Raw genomic sequence first — 10,067 nt, 5'->3', positions numbered from 1 at the left:
TATCCCTCCCATCCCCCCACCACTCCAGCAACCCTCAGGTTTTTCCTGAGATTAAAAGTCTCTTATGGTTTGTCTCCTTCTCAGGTTTCATCCCATTTCATTTTTCCTCTCATCTCCCATAATCCTCTGTCTTGTTTCTCAAATTCCACACATCAGCGAGATAAAATGATAGTTGTCTTTCTCTGGTTGACTTATATCTCTTAGCATAATACCCCTTAGTTTAAGCCATGTCATTGAAAATGCAAGATTTCGTTCTTTAATGGCTGCATAATATGTGTGTGTGTGCATGTGTGTAAGTGCATAAATACAGATATAGATATTGATATAGATACAGATAGATGACAGATATAGATATAGATATAGATAATATAGATATATCAATCACATCATCTTTATCCATTCATCTGCTGATGGACATCTAGGCCCTTTCCATAGTTTGGTATTATGGACATTACTGCTATAAACCTTAGGGTGCATGTGCCCCTTTGGCTAACTACATTGGTATCTTTGGGGTAAATACACAGTAGTGCGATTGCTGGGTTGTAGGGTAACTCTATTTTCCACTTTTTGAGGAACCTCCATACTGTTTGCCAGAGTGGCTGCACCAGCTTGCATTCCCACCAACAGTGTAGGAGGGTTCCCCTTTCTCTATGTCCTTGCCAATGTCTGTCGATTCCTGAAGTCTTTATTTTAGTCATTTTGACTGGTATGAAGTTGTATCTCATTATGGTTTAGATTTGTATTTCCCTGATGCCAGTGGATGTTCAGCATTTCTTCATGTGTTTGTTGTCCATTTAGATGTCTTCTTTGTAGTTCCTTCATCTCCTCGGTTACATTTTTTGCAAAGTATCTTAAGGTTTTTGATACTATTGTAAATGGAATTGATTTCTTAAATTCTCTTTCTACAGTGACATTATTAGTGCATAGCAAAGCAACTAATTTCCCTGCACTGATTTTGTATTCTGTCATATTACTGAATTGCTGTATGAGTTTTACTAATTTGGGGGTGGAGTCTTTGGGTTTTCCAAATAAAGTATCGTGTCATCTGTAAAGAGAGAAAGTTTGACTTCTTTTTTACCAATTTCAATACCTTTTATTTCTTTTTGCTGTCTGATTGCTGAGGCTAGGACTTCTAGTTCTACGTTGAACAACAGTGGGGATAGGGAGCATCCTTCCTGTCTTTCTGATCTTAAGGGAAAGGATCTCAGCCTTTCACCACTGAGAATGATATCCTTTGTGGGATTTTCATAAATGGTTTTTATAAAATTGAGGAATGTTGCCCAACAGAAGAAAAATTCAGAGGATGGGCCTTCTGCAACAGAGCTAATGGCTACCAACATAGACAATATGTCGAAAAGGGAATTCAGACTAACAATTTTCCAGGCAATAGGGAGACTGGAGAAAGCCATGGATGACCAAATGGAATTGATTAGGGCAGAACTGAAAGCCACCAAGGATGATGTTCACAATGTTAGGGCAGAACTGAAAACCACCAGGGATGATGTTCACAGTGCTCTCAATGAGCTGCAATCTAATCTAAATTCTCTCAAAGCTAGGGTAACTGAGAGAGAAAATAGAACTAGTGATCTGGAGGACAAACAGATAGAGAAAAAGGATCAGGAGGAAAGTCTAACAAACAGCTTAGAAACCATGAAAACAGACTCAGGGAAATAAATGATGCCATGAAACATTCCAACATTACAATTATTGGAATCCCTAAAGGGGAGGAGAAAGAAAGAAATCTAGAAGATATAGTGGAACAAGTTCTTCATGAAAATTTTCCCAATCTTGCAAATGGAACCAGCCTTCATGTACTAGAGGCAGAATGGTCTCCCCCCATGATTTTAGAGTCTTGAAAGTCCTCGACACACCTAATAGCAAGAATGAAGAATTATAATTGTAGGCAGGCCCTCTTGAAGGCAGCTAGGACAAAGCTCCTTACATACAGATGAAAGCCCATCAGAATAACGTCAGACCTGTCCATAGACACCTGGCAAGCCAGAAAGGGCTGGCAAGATATATTCAGGACACTAAATGAGAAGAACATGCAGCCAAGAATACTTTATCCAACAAGACTGACATTTAAAATGGATGGAGAGATAAAGAGTTTCCATGACCAGCAAGGATTAAAAGAGTATGTGACCACCAAGCCGACAATGCACAAAATATTAAGGGGGGTTCTATAAAAGAGAAAAACTTCTAAGAATATCATTGAACAGAAATATGGAGACAATCTACAGAAAGAAAGACTTCAAAAATAACACAAAGTCAATAAAAACGTATCTATCAATAATCACTCTCAAAGTCAATAAAAACGTATCTATCAATAATCACTCTCAAAGTCAATAAAAACGTATCTATCAATAATCACTCTCAAACGTATCTATGGAACCTAAATGTGCCCATAAAGTGACACAGGGTTTCAGACTGGATAAAATGACAGGACTCATCCATATGTTGTCTATAAGAGATCCATTTTGAACCTAAGGATACACCCAGTCTGAAAGTGAAGAGATGGAGAAGCATCGTTCATGCCAATGGGCCTCAAAAGAAGGCTGGTGTACCGATTCTCATATCAGATAAATTAGATTTTAAACTAAAGACTGTAGTCAGAGATACAGAAGGAAACTACATCATTCTTAAAGGTACTATCCACCAATATGACAATTGTAACAATTGTAAATATCTATGCTCCCAATATGGGAGCAGCCAATTACATAAGAAAACTATTAATAAAGATAAAGAGTCATATTTATATGAATACATTAATAGTAGGAGATCTTAACATGCCTCTCTCACTAATAGACAGATCATCAAAGTAGAAAATTAATAAAGAAAAGCATTGAATGACACATTGGACCAGATGGACCTCATAGATATATACAGAACATTTCACCATAAAACAACAGAAAACTCATTCTTCTCAAGTGCACATGGAACCTTCTCCAGAATAGACCACATACTGGGTCACAAATCAGGACTCAACCAATACCAAAAGACTGAGATTATTCCCTGCACATTCTCAGATCACAGTGCTTTGAAACTGGAGCTCAATCACAAGGAAAAGTTCAGAAGGAACTCAAACACCTGGAAGCTAAAGACCATCTTGCTTAAGAATGCTTGGATCAACCAGGAGGTCAAAGAAGAACTGAAACAATTCATGGAAGCCAATGAGAATGAAGACACTTCAGTCCAAAACCTATCGGATACAGCAAAGGCAGTCCTAAGGGGGGAAATCCATAGCCATCCAAGCCTCCCTCAAAAAAAATTGAAAAATCCAGAACACAACAGCTGTCTCTACACCTTAAAGAACTGGAGAATCAACAACAAATCAAACCAACTCCACACATAAGAAAGGAAAAAATCAAGATTAGAGCTGAGATGGATGAGGTAGAAACCAGAGATACAGTAGAACGTATCAATGAAACTAGAAGATGGTTTTTTGAAAGAATCAATAAGATCGCTAAACCATTGGCGACACTAATCCAAATTCATAAAATTATGAATGAAAAGGGAGAGATCACAACTAACACCAAAGAAGTAGAAACAACCATTAGAAGTTATTATCAACAGTTATATGCCAATAAGCTAAGCAACCTAGATGAAATGCATGCATTCTGGGAAAACTATAAACTCCTATAATTGAACCAGGAAGAAAGAGACAACCTGAATAGACTGATATCTAGTAACGAGATTGGAGCAGTGATCAAAAACCTCCCAAAAAACAAGAGCCCAGGAACTGACGGATTACCTAGGGAATTCTACAAAACTTTCAAAGAAAAAATAAGACCTATTCTCCTGAAGCTGTTTCAAAAAAACTGAAGCAGAAGGAAAACTTCCTGACTCTTTTTATGAAGCCAGCATTACCCTGATCCCCAAACCAGGCAAAGACCCTACCAAAAAGAATTTCAGACTAATATTGCTGATGAATATGGATGCTAAGATTCTCAACAAGATCCTAGCAAACAGGATCCAACAGCACTTTAAAAAGACTATCCACCATGACCAGGGGGGGATTCATCCCTGGGTTACAACATTCACAAATCAATCAATGTGATAGAACAAATTAATAAGAGAAGAGAGAAGAACCACATGGTCCTCTCAATTAATGCAGAAAAAACATTTGACAAAATCCAGCATCCATTCCTGATTAAAACGCTTCAAAGTATAGGGATAGAGGGAACATTCCTAAACTTCATAAAATCTATCTATGAAAGACCCATAGCAAATTTCTTCCTCAATGGGGAAAAGCTTGTAGCCTTCCCGTTGAGATCAGGAACATGACAAGGATGCCCACTTTCACCACTCTTGTTCAACATAGTATTAGAAGTCCTAGCAACAGCCATCAGACAACAAAGAGAAATAAAAGGTATCCAAATTGGCAATGAAGAAGTCAAACTCTCTCTCTTCACAGATGACATGATTCTCTATATGGAAAACCCAAAAGAGTCCACCCCCAAACTACTAGAACTCATACAGCAATTAAGTAATGTGGCAGGATACAAAGTCAATGTACAGAAATCAGTGGCTTTCTTATACACTAACAATGAAAATACAGAAAGGGAAATTAGAGAATCGATTCCATTTACTATAGCACCAAGAACCATAAGATACCTGGAATAAACCTAACCAAGGAGGTTAAAGGATCTGCACTTGAGGAACTACAGAACACTCATGAAAGAAATCAAAGAAGGCACAAAGAGATGATGACCATTCCATGCTCTTGGATCAGAAGAATAAACATTGCTAAAATGTCTATACTGCCTAGAGCAATCTATACTTTTAATGCAATTCCGATCAAAATGCCACCGGTATTTTTCAAAGAGCTGGAGCAAATAATCCTAAAATTTCTATGGAATCAGAAAAGACCCCAAATTACTAAGGAAATGTTGAAAAACAAAAATAAACTGGCAGCATCACATTACCTGATTTCAAGCTTTACTACAAAGCTGTGATCACCAAGACAGCATGGTACTGGCATAAAAACAGATGCATAGACCAGTGAAACAGAGTAGAGTGCCCAGATATGGACCCTCTACTCTATGGTCAAATAATCTTCGACAAAACAGGAAAAAATATACAGTGGAAAAAATACAGTCTCTTCAATAAATGGTGCTGAGAAAATTGGACAGCTTGAAGAATGAAACTCGGCCATTCTCTTACACTGCACACAAAGATAAACTTGAAATGGATAAAAGACCTCAATGTGAGACAGGAATCCATCAGAATCATAGAGGAGAACATAGGTAGTAACCTCTTTGATAACAGACACAGCAACTTCTTTCAAGACATGTCTCCAAAGGCAAAGGAAAAAAAAACAAAAAAAAATGAATTTCATCATCAACATCAAAAGCTTCTGCACAGCAAAGAAAACAGTCAACAAAATGAGGAGGCAACCCATGGAATGGGAGAAGATATTTGCAAATGACAGTACAGACAATAGGTTGATATCCAAGATCTATAAAGAACTACTGAAACTCAACACACACAAAACAGATAATCATATCAAAAAATGGGCAGAAGATATGAACACTTCTCCAATGAAGACATACAAATGGCTATCAGACACATGAAAAAATGTTCATCACTAGCCATCAGGGACATTCAAATTAAAACCACATTGAGATACCACCTTACACCAGTTAGAATGGCCAAAATTAGCAAAACAGGAAACAACGTGTGTTGGAGAGGATGTGGAGAGTGGGGAACCCTCTGACACTGTTGGTGGGAATGCAAGTTGGTGCAGCCACTTTGGAAAAAAGTATGGAGATTCTTTAAGAAATTAAAAATAGAGCTTCCCTATGACCCTGCAATTGCACTACTGGGTATTTACCCCAAAGATACAGATGGAGTGAAAAGAAGGGCCATCTGTACCCCCAATGTTTATAGCAGCAATGACCACGGTCGCCAGACTGTGGAAAGAACCACGATGCCCTTCAACAGAAGGGATAAGGAAGGATGTGATGCATATACACTATGGAGTATTATGCTTCTATCAGAAAGGATGAATACACAACTTTTGTAGCAACATGGACGGGACTGGATGAGATTATGCTGAGTGAAATAAGTCAAGCAGAGAGAGTCAATTATCATATGGTTTCACTTATTTGTGGAGCATAACAAATAACATGGAGGACATGGGGAGAGGAGAGGTGAAGGAAGTTGAGTGAAATTGGAGAGGGAGATGAACCATGAGAGAGTATGGACTCTGAAAAACAATCTGAGGGTTTGAAGGGGCGGCGGTTGTGAAGTTGGGTGAGCCTGGCAGTGGGTATTTTGGAGGGCACGTATTGCATGGAGCCCTGGGTGTGATGCACAATGAATCTGGTACACTGAAAGGAAATTTAACAAATAAAAATTTTTTTTAAAAATCTTTTGACAAACAAGAATACAGGGCCAGATGACTCCAGGGGAATTCTACCAAACATCTAAGGAGGTACTGATACCTATTCTTCTGAAGCTGCTTTAAAAAAATAGAAATGGAAAGAAGTTTCCCAATCATTCTATGAGGCCAGTTTTACCTTGATCCCAGAAACAATAAAGATCCCACCAAAAAGAATTCCTTTTCTCAATTCTCAAACTCGACAGCAAATATCCCTCATAAGCATGGATGCCAAAATTCTCACTGAGGTACTACCCAATAGGATGCAACGGTATATTAAAAGAATTATTCACCACGATGAAGTAGGATTTATTCCTGCAATGCAAGGGTGGTTCAACATTCACAAATCAAACAATGTGGTAGGTCACATAATAAAAGAAAAGACAAGAACCATATGATCCTTTCAATTGATTCAGAAATAGCATTTGACAAAATAAAGCATTCTTTCTTCATTAAAACTCTTCAAAGTGTAGGGATAGAGGGAACATACATCAGTATCATTAACATACATCAGTATCATCAGTATCAGTAATCTATGAAAAGACCACAGCAAATATCATTCTCAATGGGAGGAAACTGAGAGCTTTTCCCTTAAGGTCAGGAACATAACAGGGGTGCCCATTCTCACTACTATTGTTCAACATAGGGCTAGAAGTCCTACCCTCAGCAATCAGACAACAAAAATAAATAAAAAGCATTCGCATTGGCAAAGAAGAAGTCAAACTTTCTCTCTTCCCAGATGGCATGGTACTTTATGTGGAAAACCCAAAAAACTCCACCCCAGAATTTCTAGAACTCATACAGCAGTTCAGCAACATGACAGGATACAAAATCAAAGCACAGAAATCAGTTGCATTTCTATACATTAATAATGTGACTGAAGAAAGAGAACCACACACCATACCCAAAGATAAACTCAAAATGGATGAAAGACCCAAATGTGAGACAGGAATCCATGAAAATCTCTGAGAACAAAGGCAATAAACACTTTCAACCTTGGCCAGAGCAAAGTCTTGCAAGACATGTCTCTAAAGTCAAGAGAAACAAAAGCAAAAATGAACTATTGGACTTAAGGTAAAAAGTTTCTGCACGGCAAAGGAAACAGTCAACAAAACTAAAAGCCAACCCACAGAATGGGAAAAGATATTTGCAAATGGCATAACAGAGAAAGGGCGGGTATCCACATATAAAGAAATTCTCAAACTCAACACCAAACAAAAAACAAGTAATCCAGTCAAGAAATGGGAAAAAGACATAAACAGACACTTCTCCAAGGAAGACATACAAATGGCCAGCATACACATGAAACAATGCTCTACATCACTTGACATCAGGGAAATACAGATCAAAACCACAATGAGATACCTCCTTACACCAATTAGAATGGCAAAAAGCAACAAGACAGGAAACAACAAATGTTGGAAAGGATGTGGAGAAAGGGGAACCTTCTTACACTGTTGATGGGAAGGCAAACTGGTACAGCCAGTCTGGAAAACGGTATGGAGCTTCCTCAAAAATTTGAAAATAGAGCTACTCCACAACCCAGCAATTGCACTACTGGGCATTTACCCCCGTGATACTTATATAGTGAAAAGAAGGAGAGCATGAATCCCATGTTCATAGCAGCCATATCCACAATAGCTAAACTCTGGATGGAGCTGAGAAGTCCATCAACAGTTGAATGGATAAAGAAGATGTGGTTCATATAAACAATGGAGTATTACTCAGCCATCATAAAGGATGAACACCTACCATTACATCAATGTGGATGGAACCAGAGGGCAATATAAGTCAGTCAGAGAAAGACAATTATCATATGGATTCACTCGAAGAGAGGGAAAACTTTATGGGAGGAAATCAGAGAGGGACACAAACCCTGAGAGACTCTGGACTCTGGGACACAAACTGAGGGTTGTGGAAGGGGAGGCTGGTGGGGGTATGGGGTAACTGGGTAATGGGCATTAAAGAGGACACACGATGTGATGAGCACTGGGTATATATGCAACTGATGAATCATTGAACACTGCATCTGAAACTAATGATGTACTATACATTGGCTAATTGAATTTAAATTTTAACAAAATGCTTTCTCTGTGTTCAAAGATGTTTTTACCATTGTCTCATCATTTTCATTTTTTCATGTTTTTTATTATATAGAGAGGAATATTTTTGTGTTTCCACTTTTTATAGATATTTATATATTTTTATATTTTTTCCACTTTTTATTCCCTTAGACTGCTTTATTGAATCACTAGTTGTTTATTACCATGTTGTTCAGACTCTACATGTTTGTGTGTTTCCCAGTTTTTTTCTTATGGTTGATTTCTAGTTACATACCACTGGGGTCAAAAAAAGTTGCATGGTGGGGCACCTGGGTGGCTCACTGGGTTAAGCCTCTGCCTTCTGCTCAGGTCATGATCCCAGCGTCCTGGGATCAAGTCCCACATTGGGCTCTCTGCTCAGCGGGGAGCCTGCTTCTCCGTCTACTTGTGATTTCTGTCTGTCAAATAAATAAATAAAATCTTTAAAAAAAAAAAGTTGCATGGCATGCTTTCAAATTTCAAAAAGTTGCATGGCATGCTTTTTAAATTTATTGAGTCTTGTTTTATGCCCTAACATGTGATATACTCTAGATGTTCCACATACACTTGAAGAGAATGTGTATTCTGTTGTTTGGGGATGGAATGGTCTGTACACATCTGTGTTGTCCACATGGTCTCATTTTGCATTCAAAGACATGATTTCCTTGTGGATTTTCTGCCTTGATGCTCTACCTTTTGGTGTACTTTGGGGCTAAAGCCCCTACTCCTGTTGTGCCATATCATCTTGTCTCCTTATGTCCATTAATATTTGCTTTATGTATTTAGGTGCTTCAAATATTTGGATGTCTAGATACTTAGAATTGTTATATCGTCTTGTTGGATTTGCTCCTTTGCATTATGTAATGTCTTTCTCTATCTCTTTTTACAGTCTTTGTTTTAAAATCCATTTTTTCTTTTATAAACATTTCTTCTCTGGGTTGTTTTCTTTTGTTTTGATTTTGCTCGTTTTGTTTTTTTTTTGTTTTGTTTTTTGGTTTTTTTTTTTGCTTCTAAACACATGCATCTACATTTTCCATACCTTAGCTTTTACTCTGCATGTATCTCTACATCTGAGACGATCTCTTCTGGGCACCATATAGATATGTCTTGCTCATTTATCTATTCTCTACCTTGTCATTTGATTGGAACATTTAGGTCCTTTACATAATGTAATTATTGATACATATGTCCTTACTGATATTTTGTTATTTGTTTTCTGGTTGTTTGTAGGTCTCTGTTCCTGTCTCCTTATCTTCCTCTCTTTCTTTGTGATTGATGAGCTTCTGTAGTGTTTCTGGCTTTCTCTTTTTTTAATTTTTTGTATCCACTACAGGTTTTAGGTTTGCAGTTACCCTGAAGTTCTTCTATAATAACTTGAGTTATAACAGTGTATATTAATTGGATAGTCACTTGAGTGTAAACACATTCTCTACACGTTCCTGGGTGGCTCAGTTGGTTAAGCATCTGTATTTAACTCAGGTCTGATCCCAGGGTCCTGAGATCGAGCCCCACATCCAGCTCCCCGCTCAGTGGCCTGCTTCTCTCTCTCCCTTTGCCTGCTGCTGCCACTTCTTGGGCTCTGTCCCTTTCTCTCTCCCTGTCAA

Source organism: Mustela putorius, unplaced genomic scaffold (assembly GCF_011764305.1).
Source record: "Mustela putorius furo isolate JIRA1106 unplaced genomic scaffold, ASM1176430v1.1 tig00003929_pilon_pilon_pilon, whole genome shotgun sequence".
In the NCBI taxonomy this organism is placed as follows: domain Eukaryota; kingdom Metazoa; phylum Chordata; class Mammalia; order Carnivora; family Mustelidae; genus Mustela; species Mustela putorius.
This window is presented reverse-complemented; position numbering follows the sequence as displayed.